This window comes from Myotis myotis, unplaced genomic scaffold, assembly GCF_014108235.1.
Source record: "Myotis myotis isolate mMyoMyo1 unplaced genomic scaffold, mMyoMyo1.p scaffold_m19_p_2, whole genome shotgun sequence".
Taxonomy (NCBI): Eukaryota; Metazoa; Chordata; class Mammalia; order Chiroptera; family Vespertilionidae; genus Myotis; species Myotis myotis.
Window position 1 is genome coordinate 152,196,283 of NW_023416324.1, and position 15,188 is coordinate 152,211,470.

Sequence of the window (15,188 nt, forward strand, 5' to 3'; positions counted from 1 at the left end):
TATCCTTTCAACGAACCAGCTCTTGGTTTCATTGATTTCTTTGTATTATTTTTTTGGTCTCTATGTTGTTTATTTCTGCTATGAGCTTTATTATTTCCTTCCTTCTGGTTACTGCGGGCTTTTCTTATTGCTCTCTTTCTAATTCTTTGAGTTGCAAAGTTAGATAATTTATTACCATTTTTTCTTGTTTTTTGAGGTAGGCCTGTAGAGCTATGAACTTCCCTCTTAGGACTGCTTTCATTGTGTCCCATAGATTTTGGATTGTTGTGTTTTCATTGTAATTTGTTTCCAGGATGCTTTTTATTTATTCTTAGATCTCTTTGGTAACCCAATCATTGTTTAATAGCATGCTATTTAGCCTTCAAGTGTTGGATTTTTTTTCGTTTTTATTGTAGTTGATTTCTAATTTTATGCCATTGTGACCTGTGAAGATGCTTGTTATGATTTCTATCTTCTTGAATTTGAAGAGACTTTGCCTGTGTCCTAATATGTGGTCTATCTTTGAAAATGTCCTGTGTGCACTTGAGAAGAATGTCTATTCTGTAGCTTTGGGGTGAAATGTTCTGAAGATCTCAATTAAGTCCATCTGATCTAGTGAGTACTTTAGAATTGTGTTTCTTTGCTGATTTTTTGTTTAGAGGATTTATCCAGTGGTGTCAGTGGGATATTAAAGTCCCCTAGTATGACTATATTGGTATCAATCTCTCCCTTGATATCTTCCAGAGTTGTTTTATGTATTTCAGTGTTCCCATATTTGGTGCATATATGTTTACCATAGTTATATCCTCTTGATGAATTGCTCCCTTTAGTATTATGAAGTGGCCCTTCTTATCTCTTGTTATGGCCTTTACTTTGACGTCTATTTTGTCAAATATAATATTGCAACCTCAGCTTTTTTCTCATTTCCATTTGCATGAAAAAAATGTTTCCATCCCTTCACTATCAGTCTGTGTGAATCCTTTGTTCTGAGGTGGGTCTCTTAAAGACATCAAATATAGGAGTCGTGTTTTCTTATCCATTCAGCTACCCTATGTCTTTTGATTGAAGCATTTAATCCATTTACGTTTAATGCTATTATTGATATGTACTTGTTTGTCGCCATTTTTATTCTCTATATTTGTGTTCATTCTTGCCTTTCTGTTTCTTCTTTTTATAACAGTCCCTTTAGCATTTCTTGCATTGCTGGCTTGGTGATAATAAACTCCCTTAGCACTTTTTTGTCTGTGAAGCTCCTGATTCCACATTCAATTTTGAATGAAAGCCTTGCTGGGTATAGTATTCTTCGATTCATTCCCTTGCTTTGCATCACTTTGTATATTTCATTGCATTCCATTCTGGGCTGGTGTGTTTCTGTTGAGAAATCAGTTGATATCCTAATGGGAGATCCCTTGTAGGTAACTTTCTGTCTCTGGCAGCCTTTAAGATTCTTACTTTGTTGTTGATGTTTGCAAATTTAATTATGATGTGTCTTGGTGTGGGTCTTTTTGGGTTCATCTTGTTTGGGACTCTATGTGCTTGTTGGACTTGCGTGTTTTTTTTCTTGCCACCGTCAGGGAAGTTTTCTGTCATTATTTCTGCAAACAGGTTTTCTATTCCTTGCTCTGCTTCCTCTTCTTCTGGTACCCCCATTATGCAGATGTTGTTTCATTTCGTGTTGTCCCAAAGTTCCCTTAGGCTCTCCTCCTGCTTTTTAAGATTTCTTTCCAGTCGCTGCTGTGTTTGTGTGTTTTTTTCCTACCTTGTTTTCTAATTCACTGATGTGGTCCTCAGCCTCTTCTAGTCTACTGTTTAAGCCTTCCATTGTGTTCTTTATTGCAGCTATGTCATTCTTCATTTCCTCTTGGTTCCTTTTCATGTTGGTGACATTCTCATTCCGCTCCTTAGAATTCTCATTGAGTTGTGTGTATTTGTCATCCAGTCATTTGAGCATCCTTATAACCATTACTGTGAATTCTTTCTCTGATATGTTACTTGCCCCCACTTCATTTAATTCCCTTTCTGGTGATTCCTTTTTTCTTTCCTTTGGAAATTGTTTTTTTTTTGTTTTGTTTTGTTTTTGTCTCCCCATTTTTTTTCTGTAATGTTTTAATTGTTTCTGTGTCTTAGATCCAACTGCTTTGCTACCCAGGTTCTTTTGAGGATGGTGCTAGAGGTGCAGTCTCTCAGGTCTCCTTGGCTTGGTGATCTAGCCGAGCTCCCTACTTGAGCTATTTGGTTTCTCTTGATGTAGTTGGATCTTGAATGTTAATTTCTTATTCGTGGTTGAACTCTCTCATCACGGATTGCCAATGTGACTCATCCTCAGCTTCGTTGTGCAAGCTGTTTTGGATGTGATCTTGGTTCCGGCTCTTGTGGAAAAGGTTGTCTGAGGTCTCACTGGTATGTGCTCACTGTGGATTCCCAGAGTCCATGGCCTGGGAGGAAGGAGTCTCAGGTATTGTGACTTTGGCTGGTGTGGTATGACTCTGTACCTCACTATGAGGGGCCCGAAGACCGTGACAGTGGGGGCCAGTGTCTTGTAGTCTGTGGTTGAGGGACTATGGCCAAAGTGATTTCCCTCTCTTAATAACGAAAGGGTTCAGGATCCAGCAGCTGGGGATTTGGGAATCCCTGAGTCTGTGGCTGAAACAATGTAACCTTGGCCAGGGAGGCAAGTCCTCAGCAACTCATCAAGCTGTCCAGAGGTAGATAGCTGGGAGAGGAATGTCGTGTTGAGGGAGCTGTGTGCCCTTGGTTAGAGAGGCACACATCCAGTGGCAGGTCACACTGGGGCCCAGGAGTTATCTGCAAGGGATGTGTGGTCGTGGGGCCCCACACGCTGGATTATAGCTATTGTGGTGTGCCACCGACTCCGTGGAGGGAGAAGCCCCAGTTTCTGCTTCAGGGGATGTGCGCCCTTGGTTGGATACATGTGCTCAGCAGCTGTTTACAGAGGTGCCCAGGAGCCGTCTGCTGGGGCAGTGGGCTCAGGGGACCCATGTGCCAGAGCAGTGCTATGGGGACTGGATACCAGCAGCCAGGGTTGTGCCTTGTGGTGGTTCAGAGAATCACCCAGGGGCTGCCTGCCGGGGCAGCAGGCTCAGGGGTCTTGCGTGCTTGATCAGTCTGACTGCAGTGACCAGAGGTCAGCAGCCAAGGAAGGGGAAGTCCGAGTTTCTGCTGCTGGGGCCTTGCACCCTTGGTTGGACATGAGTGCGCCTAATGGCAGCTTACAGAGGCATCCAGGAGTTGCCTGCTGGGCCAGCGGCCTAGGCAGGCCGGTGTGCTGAAACCACACGCCCACAGTGTCTGTAGGTAGGCATCTGGGAAGGGGGAAGTCCGAATTTCTACTGCTGGGACCATGCTCCCTTGTTTGAATATGACCGTGCCCAGTGGGGGCTCAAGGAGGCACCCAGAAGCCACTTATAGGGGCAGCGGGCTCAGTAAGCCTGCGTCCTGGAAAGGCACAACTGTGGTGTCCGGAGGTCAGCAGCCAAGGAGAGGGAAATCCCAGTTTTGCTGCCTTGTGCCCTTGGTTGAATTCGCACGTGCCGAGTGGGGGCTCACAGAGGCACCGAAGAGCCACCTTTGGGACAGTGTGCTCAGGAGGCCTGCATGCTGGAAAAGCACAACTGTGGTGTTGGAGGCCAGCAGCTGTGGAGTAGGAAGACTCAGTTTTTGCTGCCGGATGTTGTACCCTTGGTTGGATTTGTGCACGCCCAGTGGCAGCTCACAGAGGCACCCAGGGTCCGTTTGCCAGGGCAGTGCACTCAGAGGGGCCCTGGTGCTGAAGCCATGCAACCAAGGTGTCTGTGGGCAAGCAGCTGGGAAGGGGGAATTCAGAATTTCTACTGCCGGGGCTATGCATCCTTGTTTGGATAAGAGCACGCCAAGCAGGGGCTCACAGCAGCACCCAAGAGCAGCCTATGAGGTATTGGGCTCAGGAGGTGCAACTGAGGTGTCCGGAGGTCGGCAGTTGGGGCAGGGGGAAGTTGCACTTACTGCTGTGGGAGCCATACACCCTTGGAGGTGGACTTCCTAGGGTGTGCAGGTCTGTGGATGGGGCAGCAGGATTTTGGCTGTAGTGGCTACAGGGTAATGGGCAGTGTCCAAGGCCACTCTGGGTGTAGGTGCTGATGAGTTCCTAGAAAAGGCCTCTCTCCCCTTCAAGATGGCATGGGCCCCATTCCCAAGCCTCACAGCCCAGGGAGTGCCTGCAGTGGTGGTAGGTGCTCCCTGTTCAGGAGAGCCTGGTCTGCCAGCCCCTGCTATACCTGCTTGATTTAACTGTTCCTCACTCACTCACACACACACCACACAAATCCACATACTCTCCTTTCACCCCCTCACTCACTCACACAATCGCCCTCACCTCTGTCCTGCCAGCCACCATATTCTCCCCTCTCACCTCTATTATTTTTGATGCTATAGTGAGAACTGTTTCTTAGTTTTGTTTGTTGCTAGTATATATAAATATAATTGATACTGTATAATGCTCTTGTATCCAGTGAATTTGCTGAACTCATTTATTTCTGTGTGTCTGCATATAAGTGTGTGTGTGAATGCAATCCTTAAGATTTTTTACATACTATATTTTCTGAAAATAAAAATATTTGTTTATTCTTCAATCTGGATGCTTTTGATTTCTTTCTTTTCTGTTGTTTTCCCACCTTCCTTTCATTTTCTTTTTCTTTACTTCTTTTTCTTTCTGAACATAAACTCCCATACAATGTTGAATAAAAGAGCTATCACAACCCTGCCTTGCTCCTAATCTTAGAGTTAAATCAGTCAATCTTTCAACATTAAGTATGATGTTAGCTGTTTTTCATAGATGCCCTTTATCAGGCTGCAAAAGTTGAAAGTTACTGTCACGAATAGATATTGGATTTTCTCAAATGATTTTTGTGTCTCTATTGAGATCATCATGTTGTTCTCTCATTTACTCTACTAATCTATATATATAAAACCCTAATATACAAATAGACCGACTGGCGGAACAACAGAACAATTGAACAACTGGTCGCTATAACATGTGCTGACCACCAGGGGGCATGTGCGGAGCATGGCAGGTGTAGGCAGCAGGCGGCAGAGCATGGAATATGGCGGGCATCAGCTGCGGTGGGAAGGTGGAGCAGATGAGTGGGGGTGCCAGACAAAGGGAGAGCGCCAGTCACTGTCATCAGGGCAAGCCTCTGGTGATTACTGAAAATTCTTTGCTCCCATGCACCACAGTCCCATGAGGCGCTCACACCTGTGGTTGGAGCCAACCCCACTTGCACCCGCAGCCAGCGCTGGAGCCGCTGCTAGCACCCACTGCCAGCAGGCTAGTGAGCCGGTGCAGGCTCACTGATCTCTCAGCGTCATCAGCCTGTACAAGAGGCGGCTGCCAACCCCGATTGCCCCTTAGGGCTTCTCCACTTCCCCCTGCTCCTGAGACGGGACTGGGGCCAGCTGCCGCCTCTCACACACACTACCAGCGATGGCCCCACTTGCACCTGCTGCTGGCACCTGGGGCTGGTCCCGATCACTGTCAGTAGATGCAAACAGTGGCTGTCAACCCCCATCGCCCCTGAGGGCTTCTCCACCTGCCCCTGCTCCTGCTCCTGAGAGGTGACTGGAGCAGCAGCCGCCACTCGCACCCACTAACGCTGATAGCGCCGCCCGGCTCACACCAGCTGCTGGCGCCTGCCCCAATTGCTCCACACCATCAGCGGGTGCAAGTGGGGCCCGGCACTGTCAGTGTGTGGGAACAGCAGCAGCTGGAACGGGGCTGCTGTCAGACAGGAGACCAGGGGCTGCAGCAGGAGGGGCCAGGCAGGGGCACGGAGGATGGGCCGAGACCTGCCCTGTGCCCACCGCATCCTCAAGGACCACAGATCCTTTCAAGGTACACAAATTCATGCGCTGGGCCCCTAGTATGGTATATTACATTAATTAATTACTGGATGTTAAACTAACCTTGCTAAATTCTACATGTCTGGGTGTACAATACTTTTATAGATTGTTATATTTTGTTTGTAAATATTTTGTTGAAGATTTTGTTATCTATATTCATGAGAGATACTGTGTGTGTGTGTGTTTTCCTTAGTGGTTCTGACTGGCTTTGGTCTCAGGGTAATACTGTTCTCAGACTGAATAGTTTTTTCTTCCTTTATTTTTTGGAAAAGTTTGTGAAATATTGGTATTATTTAGTCTATAAATATTGGATTGGAAGCAGTAAAGCCATCTGCATCCAGAGTTTTCTTTGTAGGGTGTCTTAATTTTATCTCTACTATTGTAGGTCTACTCAGATTTTCTATTTCTTCTTGAATCAGTTTCAGTAATTTGTGCACTTTCAGAAATTAGACCAATTTATATAAATTGTCCAATTGCTTGAATATATATGTTCATAGTATTATCTTTTAACCCTTTTAATTTATATGGAGTCTAATTTAATTCCTGGTTTTAGTATCTGTTATCTTTTGTCCTTTTTCTTTGGTTACTCTAGCCAAAGATCTGATGATCTTTTGAAAGAATCAACTTTTGGTTTCATTGATGTTCTGTATTATTTTCTATTTCATTAATTTTGGCTCTAATCTTTATTATTTCCTTCCTTTGAGTTTTATCATGTATTTATATCTTATCAATTTTTACCTATGTAATCATATTATCAGTTCTATTTATTTCTTTGGGTGGATTTTTAGTTACTTTTGATGTCATTTCCTTTTAATCTAAAAAATTTCCTTCGATGTTTCTAATAAGGCCAATCTACTAGCCACAAATTACCTCAGGCTTCGTTGAACTTGGAATATATCTTTAATTTACCTTCATTATTGAAGAACAGTTTTGATGGATATAAAATTCTTACCTGTCACAATCTTTTTTCATCATTTTTATTCAGCACTTTGAATATGTTATCCCTCAGCTCTCTGGCTTTAATTGTTTTTGATGAGAAATCAATTGTTAATCATAGTGTTGTCCCCTCTATTAAATGAGTCTTTTTTCTCCTGTTACTGTGAAGAATTTCTCTTTTTCTTTGGCTTTCAATGTTTGACTATATTTTGTCTATGTTTGGATCCTTTTGTGTTTTTAAAATTGGGGTTTATTGAATTTCTTAGATGTGTAGATTAGTGTTATTCATCATTGCTGGCAAGATTTTTGGTCATTATCTCTTTCTGCCCTTTCTTTCTTTCCTCCTCTACTTTTCCCCCATTACAAATATGTTAGTATGCTTGATGGTGTCTCATGGATTTCTGAAGCTGTTCATTGTCTTTATTATCTTATTTTCAATTCTTCAGAAAATTGGATAGTTTCTATAGATTTATAAAATTCACTGACTCTTCTGACATAAAATTTGTTCTTAAGTCCCTTTGGAAATTTTTTTTCTCATTTTAGTGGTTTCACTTTTCAACTCCAGAAATTTAATTTGTTTCTCTTTAAAAAAAAATTATATCATTACATTTATACTCTTTATTCAAAGAATAATTATAATAATATATTTAATTATTTAACAAGGTTTCCTTTAGTTATTTGAACATATTGATAATAGGTGTTTTCAAGTATTTGTGTGCTAAATTCAACTTCTGCTCAACACACTGAGATCCAGAGACAGTTTCTCTTGACTGCTTTTTTTTTTAACAGGGTGTGGATTATAATCCTGTTTCTGTGCATATCTCACAATTCTTTTTCTTGAAAATTGACATTCTGTATAATGTATTATAGTAATTCTGGCTTCTGATAATCCCTCCAGGGGGGTTGTTGCTTTTATTGCTGTTTATTTACTTGTTTGTTTGTTCATTTAGTGATTTCCCAGTCTAATTCTGTGGAGTCAGTTTTATCCTGTTCAGCCATTGATGCCTCTGGTCATTTTTTATAATCCCTATTTTCATTTTTTAGTTAAGACTTGTTTACATCCAATGATTAGTCAGAAGTTTTACCTAAACACCTTGGACGAATCCACCTTTGCAGATGGATATATGTATGGGTTGGGGAATGCATTCAAAGTTCAAGCAGTTTACAAGTCTTCCTTGGCTGTTACATTCCACTGGGTTATCTCATATCTCCTCTTTTCCCAAAGCATTAGGGTCAGCCTGGGGTATGTGAATATCCTGAACCCTCTCTGGCATTTCCTGGAATATGTGTGCAGCCTTCAAAACCGTCAGTGATATGTATTAGCTTTGATTGGCCCACTATACCAGTCTCCTTTTCCAATTCTCCTTGTTAAATTTCTGGCTAACATGCTAGTCTATTGCCTATCCCAACATGAATTGCAACCTTGTGCTGTTTATATTCCTTGATTGTTTACCACTGAGATTTCTACAGCTTCTGCAAGCTCCTAGGAATATGTGGTTTTTCATGTTCTACTCCATCAAGTTAGCCCCTTTTTGCAGTGAAGTTGGAGCTTTTCATAGCTTCTCCTTCCCTAGTAGAACTATTATACTAATGGAGTTTGGGAGGAGTAAGAGGTGAAGGTAGTCCAGCTACAATACCACATCACACTTATGCCTGTTGTCTTCGCATAATATTTAATGTGGCCTGTTTTACTCTCAAACGTATCCAGTTTGGGTGATATAATTTGTTACCTCCTTCAATATAGTGAGCATAAATAATTTATGGTATTCCTTCAGGAAAAAAACACTGCCTAATTCTTTTCCTTATAATGCTAGAATCAGAGACCCTGCTACAGGTGTACATGTGTCTGGGTAGGTGGATGAAGAGGTCCAACTATCATTGAATGAAAGTTTCTGTGATGGTCGCATGTGTATAGGAAATTTTCAGCTGCCTGTTGACTGTATCTCTAGAAAGTCTAAAACTTTGCAGGATTAAGAATGTCTGCCAATTCTAAAAATTGTTACTTATGTTGGGCCATAAGGATTGGGAATTGGATGGAGGATGAGGATGAGTGCGCCAAACTTATCCTATGAGAAATAAAAAGTTTTACCTTACTTTACAGAGCCGAGAGGAAACATTCAATGAGAACAGCTAGAATTACATGGTTCATAATGGATTTCTTGTAAATTTGGAGCTGGACTGTACTAGAATAAATCCATTACAAGCAATTGTGGAGAATATGTCATTTAGACTTAATCTCATATAAAAGAGTAGCTCAGTCCTTGCCTGTGTAACTCAGTGGTTAGGGCATAGCTTGCATACTGAGGGGTAAAAGGTTTGATTCCCAGTCAAGGGCACATACCTGGGTTGCAGATTCAATCCCGGCCCACGATAGGGGTGTGTGTGGGAGCAACCAGTCAATGTGTCTCTCTCACATTGATGTTTCTCTCTCTCTCTCTCTCTTCTTCCCTCCCTCCCTTCCACTATCTCTAAATATATCTTCTGGAGAGAATTAACAAATAAATAAAAATAAATAAGTAGTAGCTCAGAGATCTCTCTGAAGTGGTCCAAATACTTAGTTGGAGCAGGTTAGTTTTTACCAACTGATTCCTTCAATTTCATGTCCCATCCAGGCTATATCTCCTCAGAAACATACTAAGGAAATACGCTCATCTGGGACCTTAAATAACTCTTGTAAATCAGAAATTTCCCCTATAGAAATAGGGAGTAATACACATGTTAAAAGTGGTTTTTGCTTTACATGATAATCCACAATAATATTTCCTTAAGAACATATTCTCCTAGAGCATTTAAATTATGAATATATTTACAAAATCACTCCTATCATGTAAAATGAGATAAACATGTAGTATTTACTTCCAGGAATTTTCAAAACATTTTTTTTCTTCAAAGTGACTAAAAGAAATGGAAAAATTAGTAAAATTCCTGCAGTAGAAATTCAGAATATTTAATGCATTAACTCTGAATAACTTACTCATATTTTTGGATCAACATTAATACCTCACATTTACAAAGTATCAAAGAAATCAAAGTATTCACCAAACTTCATCTCATAAAAATGTCATCATAATTTACCTTTAACCCAGGAAACAGTAACAGTAAATATGATTACTTGTATTTGGAAAACAAGGAATCTAATCCATAAAACAAAGCAGTAAAATATAGCATAAATTGCTTAAGAATACGAGTAAGTCTGGTGAGGAAGTATACAATAAAAATGCATTAAATTGTACTATGAGATTTTCAATTTGGCAATATTCAAGCTATAACAAAGAAGAAACTTGGAGTCTCCATCTCCCATTTGTCTGCATATTATAAAAAATCAAAATTAATGTTTAAAGAGATTATTTTGGTCCTATATATGATACTTCTTCAGCTAAAATCTTGGGTAATGTGGGTGGATGTTTTTTTATCTGTGTATTTTTGTTAGGCTTCATAATTTCTATAAGAGAATTCCAACCCAGCCCCTAACTTGATTAGTATTTCTGTTATCAATTAGAAAAGAATAGCTGTATTCAAGTGTTTTTTAATAATAAGTCTAGAGTTTACTGTCACCTAATAACAATCAAAGGTATAACTTAGAGAAACAGTACCTATAGAAAATTATCCAAAGGATGTGCAAACCTTTCATTGGAATCTAGGTGTATTCTAAAATCTCCCTTGGAATTACACAAGAACAAAGTGCCATCTACTTGGTATATACTAGTATTTTACAAGACTGAGAAAACCACATTGCACATTACTGAGATGATGTCAATCTATATTGAGGCTACAACAGTAAGATATTCATTTCTCATAAAAGTGAATATTGATCATGATATTCATGACATAATACAGCTATCCCTTTATATATTGAAGGTATTTCTTCCTACTCTTAGTATTAGCAATGTATTTCTTCAAACCATATGGTAGAAAACCAATTTGTAAATGTTTTTAAGATTCTATAAAGGATGCTTTTTTATGTAAGTCTAAGCCCTGCCCCTTTTCTCATATTTTGGCCCTTGTTTACCCATTTTAGTTTACATTTAGTTCACTTATATTACATAATTCATTTAGATTATATATTTCATTTATAACTTAAGTTATATTAAATGTACATATTTATCTATGTATGCCTTTAAACCATCTTAATTTCTTTTAGAATAAAGAAAGAACATCTGTCTCTGTTTCCATATATCAAGTCATCTAAATTTATTCTAGGATACTCCAAAATTTTAGACGCAATTTTTATTTTATCTATTTTTATCAATTTTTATTATATATTATATATATGTACACACACACACACACACACACACACACACACATAATTTCAGAGAGGAAGGGAGAGGGATAGAGAGAAACATCAATGATAAGAGCGAATCATTGATCAACTGCCTCTTGCATGCTCCCTACCAGGGATTGGGCCTGCAACCAGGGCATGTGCCCTTGACCAGGATCGAACCCAAAACCATTCAGTCCTCAAGCCAATGCTCTATCTACTGAGCAAAACCAGCTAGAGCTAGATGCAATTTTTAAATATCAACTTAGTTCTTCTAGGAGCTGAACTTGATAAACTCATCTATGCTTTGTACTGACTTTATTTAATTTCTTTCTACTTTCAATGCTATTCAAACCAGATATTTGAAGCAAATTAATAGACATACATCATCAGGGTCTAAGACTAACTTGAAGCTCAGATAAGCACCTTTTTAGTCACCTTTAGGCTGTTCTTGGCTTTCTGTGCAAGAATATAACCATTTGGAACCTATGGAGCAACAGAAACTACTTTTAGGTCATTAATAAAGCATGTAACACAGGGCAACCATAATTGATTGTGCAGATTCTGCCCTGCACAGGGTCATCAAGTCCAGAGATGCTCCGTTCTGGAAGCCATGCTTCCGAGCCCATGTTGCATCAGCTGAAGGAAGGTGTTTCTTATAATAATTTACATAAAAGTTGTACTAAACCTCTATGTAAGTAACAGAGGCCCTTTATAAAATGTTCCCATAGTATTTTTAACAAAATATAATTAATTGCTTTGGTATTTAGCTGACTGTTTAGCTGCCACATGTTACATAAATATTCAGATAAGCCTCCTAGTGATGACCTCATCTCATGAGCTTAAGTCTCCACAACTTGTAATAAGCAATGCTTTAAAATCAGAATACAGCGGGAGGGCCGGGGAGGGTTGGGGGTGGGTGGGTAAGAGATCAACCAAAGGACATGTATGCATGCATATAAGCATAACCAATGGACACAAGACACTGGGGGGTATGGGAGGCTAGGGGAAGGTCAAGGGGAGAAAAAAAAGGAGACATATATAATACTTTTTGTAATACTTTAAGCAATAAAACAACTAAAAAATAAATAAATAAAAAACAAACCCCCAGAATGTTAGTTATATAAATAGTTCTCTGAGAGGCTGACTTTGAAAGAGAATGTCCTTCTCCACAGATGATAACATACCTTATATACGGCCATATTCTCAACATACTAAAGGCTTTTCTTCCTAAGTAGAGTTGAGAAATGGGTGCAGAGCATAATGCTATTCATATTATTATTCTATCCATGATTAAGTTGTCTCCCATTTGAAATTTTAAAGCAATAAGAAACGTGAGAGCAAAATTTCAATTAGATCTGAGACAGCGGATTATCTGTATAAAGCAATACACTGCCCTTAAGTTTAGTTTATGGCTTCCACTTTCCCCAGGAGATTTTATATAGTTAACTCTCAATAAATTATTTGCAAGCGGTCTATTCATAACACATTTTTATATTAACTTTTCCTGATTAGAAAATCAACACATGCCCATTGCAAAAAATATTGGCAAATACAGAAAAGTATAAGAAAAAATTATAAATGCCAAAAGTCCAATTGCACAGAGACAATCAACCACCACTGGCACTTCAGAATTTCGTTCAAACATGACGAATTTTAATCTCAATTTGGCTTCCTCTTTTTTCTCCTGCACATCACTCAATTGTGTCCTATTCCAACTATTTGGTATTTATTCAAGTAACAGTAACTATTTTCTAGAGATTAATTTAGTAATTAATAAAGTGGTATTGTATTTCATAGGGTTACTACTGATTATTTTATTACTAGAGGCCCGGGGCACACAAATTTGTGCACTCGGGGGGAGAGGGGGCTCCCTCAGCCAGGCCTGTGCCCTCTCGCAGTCTGGGACCCCTCAGGGGATGACCACCTGCTGGCTTAGGCCCGCTCCCTGGGGGATTGGGCCTAAGATGGCAATCAGACATCTCTCTGGCAGCCTGGCAGCCCTCGGGGGATGTCCACTTGCCAGCAGGGAGCAGGCCTAAACTGTAGTCGAACATCCTTAGCGCTGCTGAGGAGGCAGGAGAGGCTCCCACCACCACTGCTGTACTGGCAGCCATCAGCCTGTCTTGTGGCTGAACAGAGCTCCTCCCATATGAGAGCGCCCTGACCACCAGAGGGCAGCTCCTGCATTGAGCGTCTGCCCCCTGGTGGTCAGTGTGTGTGATAGTGACCAGTCATTCCCAGTCCTTCCGCTGTTAGGGTCAGTTTGCATATTACCCTTTTACTATATAGGATAGAGGCCTAGTGCACGGGTGGGGGCCGGCTGGTTTGCCCTGAAGGGTGTCTCGGATCAGGGTGGGGGGTCCCGCCTGGGTGCCTGGCCAGCCTGGGTGAGGGGATGATGGCTGTTTGCAGCTGGTCACACCCCCTTCAGGGTGGAAGTCCCCACTGGGGTGCCTGGCCAGTCTGGGTGAGGGGCTGAAGGCCGTTTTCAGGCTGGCGGGTGACTGAAGCTCCCAACCTCTCCTTTTTTTCTTTTTCTTTTTTTTATTCTGGGATTTATTTACCTTCTATGGCTGTCACTGGAACTGAGAGCCGGCTTTAGCTCTGAGGCTCGGCTCCAGCTCTGAGACCTCGGCTGCTGAAAGCAGGTATCTGGGTTTATTTGGCTTCTATAATTGAAACACTGTTGCAGCTCCAGCTCTGAGGCCCAGCTGGCTGAAAGCAGGTTTCTGGGGTTTGTTTAGCTTCTATAATTGCAACATTATTTCTTAGAGTGCAGCTCAGAGGCCGGCAGCGGCAGGCAGGGAACCTTGGCTCCTCCATCACTGGAGCAAGCAATCCTCCTGTTTGCTTCAGCTGCCTGGCTGCTGGCCGCCATCTGGTTGGCAGTTAATTTGCATATTGCCCTGATTAGCCAATGGGAAGCGTGTCGGAGGTATGGTTAATTACCATGTTTACCTATTATTAGATAGGATTATTCATTATTGTTGCTCATTAATAAACATTAGGTTTTCTCTGATCATGCTCTATAACAGTGATGGCGAACCTTTTGAGCTTGGTGTGTCAGCATTTTGAAAAACCCTAACTTAACTCTGGTGCCGTGTCACATAGTGAAATTTTTTGATATTTGCAACCATAGTAAAACAAAGACTTATATTTTTGATATTTATTTTATATATTTAAATGCCATTTAACAAAGAAAAATCAACCAAAAAAATGAGTTCGTGTGTCACCTCTGACACATGTGTCATAGGTTTGCCATTACTGCTCTATAAAGGTTACCTATTATATAACAAAGTACTATGACATTGCACAAGTGTTGGATCATTTCTGTTTCATAATATGGAGGTAAGAAATATATTCATAACCCATGAAAAAATAAAATAAAATGGTAAATTTGATACCAAAGCATTTTGTATACAAAGAAATCATATTCTATACAAAGGCCAAAGACAAATTATTTTAAATAACACTCTTGTTTCTTTATTTTTTTAACTACCTTTGTCATAGCACTTCAATATTCATATGGAAAAGTGAGAGTTAGCTATGCTTATAAAGGTGAAGCACCATAAAAGCTTCAATGCATATCTCTGAAAAACCTAATCCAATTCTATCTGAGGAGCTATCCTCTTTCTGTGAACTCTGTCCTGTAGAATTACATCATCTCCCATGGCTCATACTATCTCCAATTCATAAAATGCTTTAACAAAAACCGTTATGAAGTGGGTTCTGCTATATATTCATATGACTTCCTCCTCAGTTTGGTTTAGCTCGGAAATACACAATACATCAATATGTGTTTCATTAAGACAGTTGTTTCGATATAGTAACAAGATGGGCAAATAGAGGAAGTGAGCTGGGTGTAATTTATTTACATTTTAATAAGACCTCAAATGAATGATACCATACAGGAAGCTCATAGTGAGGTTAGGGAGAAATGGTGGCTGAAAATGCCTTGAAGTTTAGAAGCTGTTAAGAATTACTTGATCAATAGTATTGCTTCTGAATTAAGATAGGATAATAGTCCCACAGGGATAGGTATTATGGTCCATGACAAACATTATTCAATGCAAGAGTTAAAAATTGAGGGGGGATATAAATTTTACAAAATATA

The 15,188-nt window shown here is 40.3% G+C and overlaps 1 protein-coding gene across 10 annotated transcripts in view; it reads right to left on the minus strand.

Annotated features, from left to right (window-relative positions):
• The window catches only part of ZBTB20 (zinc finger and BTB domain containing 20), an 892,970-nt gene that overhangs the window by 540,519 nt on the left and 337,263 nt on the right, over positions 1-15,188 (minus strand). Inside the window, exon 1 of one of the 10 annotated variants that reach the window (XM_036352748.1) lies at positions 11,498-11,558. The exons of the other annotated variants lie outside the window; for them this stretch is intronic. The gene's annotated coding sequence lies outside the window, so the exon portion shown is untranslated. Of the gene's footprint in view, positions 1-11,497; positions 11,559-15,188 lie in introns of those variants that run through there. 10 annotated transcript variants of the gene reach the window in all.